This window comes from Protopterus annectens, chromosome 6.part1 (genome assembly GCF_019279795.1).
Source record: "Protopterus annectens isolate FY-2018-M chromosome 6.part1, PAN1.0, whole genome shotgun sequence".
In the NCBI taxonomy this organism is placed as follows: domain Eukaryota; kingdom Metazoa; phylum Chordata; order Ceratodontiformes; family Protopteridae; genus Protopterus; species Protopterus annectens.
In genome coordinates this window covers 479045358-479055308 of record NC_056738.1, presented here as the reverse complement: position 1 = coordinate 479055308, position 9951 = coordinate 479045358, and positions in this window count along the sequence as shown.

Sequence of the window (9951 nt, the reverse complement as noted above, 5' to 3'; positions counted from 1 at the left end):
ACATATCAGATACATATAGTGTGATAAATCTGGGAAGATATACACAACCGTAATGTTTACACATGACAAGGATATGGATATATACATATACATATGTAGATATATGTCTACATGTACATAAACATATATATTCATATATATGTATTTATACACATCTGTATAGTGCATCATACATATGGTCATTTATAGATGTGTGTGTGTGTGTGTGTGTGTGTGTGTGTGTGTATATATATATATATATATATATATATATATATATATATATATATGTACATCCTATATGTACAGATATACCTATTTATGTCAATACATATGTAGATATCTATAACTATATGTGCATATATATTTAAACAGATATATATATATATAATACGTATATGTTTACCATATGTCCAGAACATGGAGTGGAGTCCTGCCTCAGCACCAGTAGTCTCAACTTCTTAGTGCAAGGGGATGTCATGTATGTATTGCAGGTATATATGTAGACTGTTGCTACTGTAACAAGGTTTGTCTTAACAGACATGTTTTGCGCGGGAGGTCACATCTGCTTTTGACATGTACGCCATTGGTTACTGACAGACATCCTAAGGACATCATAGTACAGTACCACTGATAGCACAGTAATGATCCTGTGGACTACAGCAGAGATATGACCGATATATGTGGACAGTCTGGCACTCTCTGGTCAGTCCAGAGGTGTACACAGATCCCCTCCGTGCGAGACATGTTGACAAAGTTTGACAATGTGGATGGTAACAGCCATGTACATAAGTATATCATGTAAATACTGGACTACATATTCCCACGCAGTTTTTTCATTCACACACACGTCTGTCCTGACACATCATAACTGGTGGTGCAGAGGTCACATGGCCACAAACTACCCAGTAGTTAGTGACATACATCTGCACAGAATCTCACTGCTTTGTCAGTAATACACAACAGTTATGGTGGCCTGGCAGCAGTATGTCTTCCAAATATCTGGACATAACAACACACTGGGTAATTACACTAAGCTGCTAGGCATGTAACAAAGCACTGTGCAAACTCTAAGCAGATTGCCACAAAACTGGACTACATTTTGTATGGGGGAATACACATGTACCTGCAAATATAGCAGGCTCTACAGGCATCTCACAGCACAGACTAATAGATACCTGTGAGAAAGTGCATACCTGCAACCAATGTGAACACAGCCACATATGGTATGCAAGCTTAATATGACACTATATGGACTGTCTGATAAACACCATCCACATATGTGCCATTCACACTAACCCTACATAAACTGGATCATGACACAGTGTGGTCCAATGCCTGTCTGTGGTATGGGACATGTGTGTGTTTGGCCCTACAAACATGTGAGCCAATAGGGTACCATACACTGGAGCAGCATGTAACATCAGATAGGACAAGACCAAGAACAATGGCATCTACCACAGTCTGTGCACAGGCCAAGGTATGTACTCGCAATACACATACTGTCAACAATCACCATAAGTACACATACCCTAGTACTGTACACACAACCACAAAATACCCAGGTTATGTCCTCAGAAATAATCCCTACTATACATAACATGTCTAGCAGTCTGATGTTTGACTGGCTTGTTATCAGGTATGATGTCAATAAATAATGGTGTACAGAACATATGCAACTCTTACTGCATGACATATGTATAAAGGTTGACAGACTTGTGGCTGGAGCCATAAACACTGGGCCAATATTGGCATGTTGCTGTGATATCCTCATACATTTACTGTTGTAGCAGAGTTTGTTGTGACATATGTCCTATGAGGGATATGAAGTCAGTAACTCTCATGGCTATCACCATGTACTGACTGCAATCTTCAGACTATGCTTTTGCAGTTCTAAGATAGGTGATCTGTGAGTAACACAAAAAACATAGAACTCCAAACACTGCCCGGTCTGCTGATAACCCTACAGGTGGGAGTTTCCTCAAACACATAACACTGTCATGACAGGTACAAAATCATGTACATCAGCCATATCCACACACACCCTGTTAAACCAACATTAATTCAAATGCAGAAGAGCAACACTTACATTATGTACTCATGTCTGGCACATCCCCCTCTTGGTTGTTGGCCTGTCTCCACGGTGTATGTTGTTAGAGGTAAATCCCAATACCATCTGTGATGCTGTTTGCCAAACACCAACATAAGGTCCTGCTCACAGTGAATGAAAAGGCCCAACACCCACATGATGTTCCGAGATATTGGTGCGTGTTTCCATGTAATTGGCTATGGGAATGTTACCACAGCTGTTCCACATGCAATCAGCTAGACGGGGACTGCAATTCATGCAGAGGCTATCAGCTGATCATGAGCATCACTTACAAAACACAAGCTGCTGCCTAAGCAGAGCACGTGTACTTCTCCATATCCACCAGAGAGGGAGTGAGAGAGACAAACAGAGACAAAGACAGGTAGGGGGTGGGAGAGTAAAACCTAAGCATGTTTGTGTCACACACGTACCAGTACGGGATTTCAAACCCCTGCCTAACTATGTATTGCTATCACATGTCTATGCAGTTACTGCATGCACCAGAGAGCTTACATATTGGGGAGCTGTCTAAAGGTATATCTGATGGTGAGTGACATCTGCAACAGTGATATAGGAGTGATAAGGTAGGTGTAGTACATGTGCCTGTCCACATGAACAGGTGTCATCGTCAACACAGCCACACTCTGTCAGGGACTCACACACATTAACCCAGTTGGCAGGGTCATGAATAGACTTCCTAACCAGCTTGTTTGCCACAATACAGTAATACACAGGTATCATAAGCACCACAACGGTTATTCAGATGATATATGCACAAAGGACATGTGAAGGTGTCTGACATCAGACTGCATGCTTCAGTATGCCAATGGGAGGTGTAGTGATTGTGAATGGGGTTGAAATCATTATACTCCACACACACAGACACAGGTTGCCAGTACTGACATGCATGGGTGCATTGCTTCACAGGTGTGTAGTGGTTGACTGTGACAAAAGGCTATACAAGGCTAGGTGAAGCATATACCTTGGCATCAGGCCACATGACAATGGTCTGCAGTGTGGCTCAGGGGTGTAGTGATTGGATTGGCCCATACAGGTGGGTACTGTATTCACCATACAGTCATCTGGGTTACTATTGTGGGTGGCCAGTGCTGTGCAATGCTTGCCATGTATGTATTCTATAGTCCATGACATGGACAGTGTCTGGGATGTGCACACATCCCACATGCATGTTCTGTGACATGTGGAACTGTACCTGGGGTGTCTGGGCCTTGTTGTGTACACAGATTGTTATCATCAGATGTGCCATTCCTGGTCTCATGTGGTGGGAACTGGCAATGGACACCAGGTTGACCCTGCACCCACATTGACAGCATGATACAGGTATTCTCTGGTGTCAGTGTCATCTGTCCATACAGGGCATATGTTTAAGGCATGGTATGTCATTTGTGGGTCATATTTGATGGCACTACAGTTGTTGCAGGCTTCCAGTGGGGAAAATAGTGAAGGCACACTATCTGCAATTATGTGCCTATTGTAGTGATGGGACAGGGTGCCATGCCCTCTGTAGTCTGCTGCAATCACACCATGGTTACTATCTGTGGGCAATATGCAGGGAACTACCAACAAAGCGGTTGTTGCTTAGCTGAGTGTGTTTGCGTATGAGACATGGGTTGAGAGTGTTCTCTGGGTAATACAAGGGTTGCCTAATTTATTCGCCAGGCCTTGATGTCACATGTAGGGGTATGGATTGTCAATCCCAGCCTCTCTGCTGTTTGACATCTGTTATCCATGTAAGGTGGACATTGTGATATATAATAGGCCAATCATGTAAGAAATTTGCAAAACCCACTCCACAATGAGTCCAGTTGTTACACACTCACAGCCACCTCCACACAGGATATGAATAACAAACACAAACACACACACTCTCACACCCACCGAGTCTCACAGTTGCCATGTCTAGGACTGGAACTCCTACCTAATTAATACATCCCACCATAGCATTATGCAGTTAGAGCATGCGCCTCAGAGATTATTGGGCTACTCCTTCCCCAAAGGTATATTTCAAGGTGAATGCATCAGCAGGCTTGTCAAAGATGGGCAATGGAGGTTGTATTGACTGTGAATGGCCTCAAAAGCATTGCTCCCTACAGAAATACACAAGCCATTTCTGGGAATAGAACCCCTACTAAACTAGTATATCACACTAAAGTATTACAAATCCTTTAATGTCACGAACTGTCACAAGAAATAAAACCAAGCGCTTTCGCTCAGGAAGTCCTGAGCTTTATCAAGTGTCAGTTTACCATTAGAAAAAAGGCTCTTAAATACTTTATGGGCAATTTTAACAAATAATTAACCTAATTAAGTGATTAAAATTTAAAAGGGACAATACCCTCATTATATTAAGACTTATATATCATAAAAATTAAAATACAAGACAATAATATTTATAAGTATTACTAAAAAACATACTTAAAAAGTGCAGATATTAAATGGTGTAACCCATTAATTCCATTTCAAATAAGAAAGCATCATCCTATAAAATTATGTTGAAATCTATGCATATTCCTTTGCCCATTCTGTGCTGATGGATATGAGCCAAAAAACTACCATCCTCAGACAGCTATACTAACTAATGATACTGACATTTATAATTATCACTTCATACAGAGATGCCCAAAATATGTCCAAAAAGGCTTTACAGTCTTGCCCTCCTTAGTTTCAAGACTGGTTTGATGCTGAGAGTACCATTCAAACCTAGGGTTCTCCCTGCATCAAGCCTCAATTGCCAGATAAGTTCTCTGTACTCCAGGGTTGACTCCCAGTCACCACCTCTAACGTCTTGTCCAATCTGTTCAAGGACCATAAATTTTAAATTAATGCCAGGACAAATGAGGGAATGTTTATAAAAAGCATTGGATTCTTTATGCTTAGCAATGTCATAAAGGTGTTCATAAACTCGTTTATGGAGTTCCCTCTCTGTCTTCCCTACATAAAAACTAAAACATGTGGTACAAAACCCAAGATACACTACCCCCTTAGTGCCACACGTGTAGTGGCCTTGAGGCTCAATCTTGATCTTCCTGGATGGAATAAACAAAGATGGACCATTGATCAGTGCATGGCATTGAGCACATACACCACATTTAAATGTCCCTCTGCAAAGCTGTTTCACCTTATTGCTATTGCTTATTTGTCCTGGCATTAATTTAAAATTTATGGTCCTTGAACAGATTGGACAAGACGTTAGAGGTGGTGACTGGGAGTCAACCCTGGAGTACAGAGAACTTATCTGGCAATTGAGGCTTGATGCAGGGAGACCCCCAGGTTTGAATAGTACTCTCAGCATCAAACCAGTCTTGAAACTAAGGAGGGCAAGACTGTAAAGCCTTTTTGGACATCTATTGGGCATCTCTGTATGAAGTGATAATTATAAATGTCAGTAGCATTAGTTAGTATAGCTGTCTGGTGGTGTTTTTTTTTGGCTCATATCCATCAGCACAGAATGGGCAAAGGAATACGCATAGATTTAAACATAATTTTATAGGAGTTTGATTTCTTATTTGAAATGGAATTAATATCTGCACTTTTTAAGTATGTTTTTTAGTAATACTTATAAATATTATTGTCTTGTATTTTAATTTTTATGATATATAAGTCTTAATATAATGAGGGTATTGTCCCTTTTAAATTTTAATCACTTAATTAGGTTAATTATTTGTTAAAATTGCCCATAAAGTATTTAAGAGCCTTTTTTCTAATGGTAAACTGACACTTGATAAAGCTCAGGACTTCCTGAGCGAAAGCGCTTGGTTTTATTTCTTGTAACAGTTCGTGACATTAAAGGATTTGTTCTACTACAAAGAATTGCTGACTCTGTTTCCAGGCCGTGGCATTTTGATTATCTGGTTTTGTTCGTTTGACTTGGTTTTACTTTGAACTGGTTTTGTGCTATGGCCACAGGAGCAGATTCTTTCAACCCTGTAGACACCCCAGGTTTGTTGAAAAATCTGAATGGTGAAACAAACGGAGAAATTCCTGTTACCCACGCAGAGTTCAACCAGGTTCTCACGACGCTTATGGAATTAACGGGATTACTGAAATCTAACAACGCAATTACACCTTTGGCGACTGGTAGCCAGCAACAGGCTGGGAATTTGGACAGAGCTGGTACACTGCATACGGAGGGTAATAGTGGATCTTCATCTTCCCCTCCTTTTCTGATTAATACCGGGCTAAGAAGAGGTGACTTTGGCAACTGTAATAACCGGAATGAATGGAATGAAGGAGCACGCTCAAAAAATAACTAAACGGACATTCAGCACAACGATTTTCTTTTTTCTAAATGGGCTGGGCAACCATTTGCCTTCACTAAAGGTACTGTTAATTCACATAATGTTTCTGGACTTGAAACGGACTTTGAGGATTTTAAAAGTAAATTATATTCTCTAAAAAGTAACCAACTAGAAATTGATTATCTAAGGGAATTTATAAGAGTTAAACACATCCCTAAGGGACTGCGTTTCTACAAATTCCCAAATAATGTTCAACCTGGCTCGGATTTTTATAAAAAGTTATGTGATATATTTGATAGGGCCGGGTTGGAAAAGTTAGAGTTAATGGTTTCAGATTATGAAGTACGAAATCATGTACATCAGCCATATCCACACACACCCTGTTAAACCAACATTACTTCAAATGCAGAAGAGCAACACTTACATTATGTACTCATGTCTGGCACATCTCCCTCTTGGTTGTTGGCCTGTCTACATGGTGTATGTTGTTAGAGGTAAATCCCAATACCATCTGTGATGCTGTTTGCCAAACACCAACATAAGGTCTTGCTCACAGTGAATGAAAAGGCCCAACACCCACATGATGTTCCGAGATATTGGTGCGTGTTTCCATGTAATTGGCTATGTGAATGTTACCACAGCTGTTCCACATGCAATCAGCTAGATGGGGACGGCAATTCATGCAGAGGCTATCAGCTGATCATGAGCATCACTTACAAAACACAAGCTGCTGCCTAAGCAGAGCATGTGTACTTCTCCATATCCACCAGAGAGGGAGTGAGAGAGACAGACAGAGACAAAGACAGGTAGGGGGTGGGAGAGTAAAACCTAAGCATGTTTGTGTCACACACGTACCAGTATGGGATTTCAAACCCCTGCCTAACTATGTATTGCTATCACATGTCTATGCAGTTACTGCATGCACCAGAGAGCTTACATATTGGGGAGCTGTCTAAATGTATATCTGATGGTGAGTGACATCTGCAACAGTGATATAGGAGTGATAAGGTAGGTGTAGTACATGTGCCTGTCCACATGAACAGGTGTCATCGTCAACACAGCCACACTCTGTCAGGGACTCACACACATTAACCCAGTTGGCAGGGTCATGAATAGACTTCCTAACCAGCTTGTTTGCCAAAATACAGTAATACACAGGTATCACAAGCACCACAACGGTTATTCAGATGATATATGCACAAAGGACATGTGAAGGTGTCTGACATCAGACTGCATGCTTCAGTAGGCCAATGGGAGGTGTAGTGATTGAGAATGGGGTTGAAATCATTATACTCCACACACACATTCACAGGTTGCCAGTACTGATATGCATGGGTGCATTGCTTCACAGGTGTGTAGTGGTTGACTGTGACAAAAGGCTATACAAGGCTAGGTGAAGTGTATACCTTGGCATCAGGCCACATGACAATGGTCTGCAGTGTGGATCAGGGGTGTAGTGTCTGGATTGGCCCACACAGGTGTGTACTGTATTCACCATACAGTCATCTGGGTTACTATTGTGGGTGGCCAGTGCTGTGCAATGCTTGCCATGTATGTATTCTATAGTCCATGACATGGACAGTGTCTGGGATGTGCACACGTCCCACATGCATGTTCTGTGACATGTGGAACTGTACCTGGGGTGTCTGGGCCTTGTTGTGTACACATATTGTTATCATCAGATGTGCCATTCCTGGTCTCATGTGGTGGGAACTGGCAATGGACACCAGGTTGACCCTGCACCCACATTGACAGCATGATACAGGTATTCTCTGGTGTCAGTGTCATCTGTCCATACAGGGCATATGTGTAAGGCATGGTATGTCATTTGTGGGTCATATTTGATGGCACTACAGTTGTTGCAGGCTTCCAGTGGGGAAAATAGTGAAGGCACACTATCTGCAATTATGTGTCTATTGTAGTGATGGGACAGGGTGCCATGCCCTCTGTAGTCTGCTGCAATCACACCATGGTTACTATCTGTGGGCAATATGCAGGGAACTACCAACAAAGTGGTTGTTGCCTAGCTGAGTGTGTTTGCGTATGAGACATGGGTTGAGAGTGTTCTCTGGGTAATACAAGGGTTGCCTAATTTATTCGCCAGGCCTTGATGTCACATGTAGGGGTATGGATTGTCAATCCCAGACTCTCTGCTTATTGCCATCTGTTATCCATGTAAGGTGGACATTGTGATATATAATAGGCCAATCATGTAAGAAATTTGCAAAACCCACTCCACAATGAGTCCAGTTGTTACACACTCACAGCCACCTCCACACAGGATATGAATAACAAACACAAACACACACACTCTCACACCCACCGAGTCTCACAGTTGCCATGTCTAGGATTGGAACTCCTACCTAATTAATACATCCCACTATAGCATTATGCAGTTAGAGCATGCGCCTCGGAGATTATTGGACTACTCCTTCCCCAAAGGTATATTTCAAGGTGAATGACATCAGCAGGCTTGTCAAAGAAGGGCAATGGAGGTTGTATTGACTGTGAATGGCCTCAAAAGCATTGCTCCCTACAGAAATACACAAGCCATTTCTGGGAATAGAACCCCTACTAAACTAGTATATCACACTAAAGTATTACAAATCCTTTAATGTCACGAACTGTCACAAGAAATAAAACCAAGCGCTTTCGCTCAGGAAGTCCTGAGCTTTATCAAGTGTCAGTTTACCATTAGAAAAAAGGCTCTTAAATACTTTATGGGCAATTTTAACAAATAATTAACCTAATTAAGTGATTAAAATTTAAAAGGGACAATACCATCATTATATTAAGACTTATATATCATAAAAATTAAAATACAAGACAATAATATTTATACGTATTACTAAAAACATACTTAAAAAGTGCAGATATTAAATGGTGTAACCCATTAATTCCATTTCAAATAAATCAAACTCCTACAAAATTATGTTTAAATCTATGTGTATTCCTTTGCCCATTCTGTGCTGATGGATATGAGCCAAAAAAACTACCATCCTCAGACAGCTATACTAACTAATGCTACTGACATTTATAATTATCACTTCATACAGAGATGCCCAAAAGATGTCCAAAAAGGCTTTACAGTCTTGCCCTCCTTAGTTTCAAGACTGGTTTGATGCTGAGAGTACCATTCAAACCTGGGGTTCTCCCTGCATCAAGCCTCAATTGCCAGATAAGTTCTCTGTACTCCAGGGTTGACTCCCAGTCACCACCTCTAACGTCTTGTCCAATCTGTTCAAGGACCATAAATTTTAAATTAATGCCAGGACAAATGAGGGAATGTTTATAAAAAGCATTCGATTCTTTATGCTTAGCAATGTCATAAAGGTGTTCATAAACTCATTTATGGAGTTCCCTCTCTGTCTTCCCTTCATAAAAACTAAAACATGTGGTACAAAACCCAAGATACACTACCCCCTTAGTGCCACACGTGTAGTGGCCTTGAGGCTCAATCTTGATCTTCCTGGATGGAATAAACAAAGATGGACCATTGATCAGTGCATGGCATTGAGCACATACACCACATTTAAATGTCCCTCTGCAAAGCTGTTTCACCTTATTGCTATTGCTTATTTGTCCTGGCATTAATTTAAAATTTATGGTCCTTGAACAGATTGG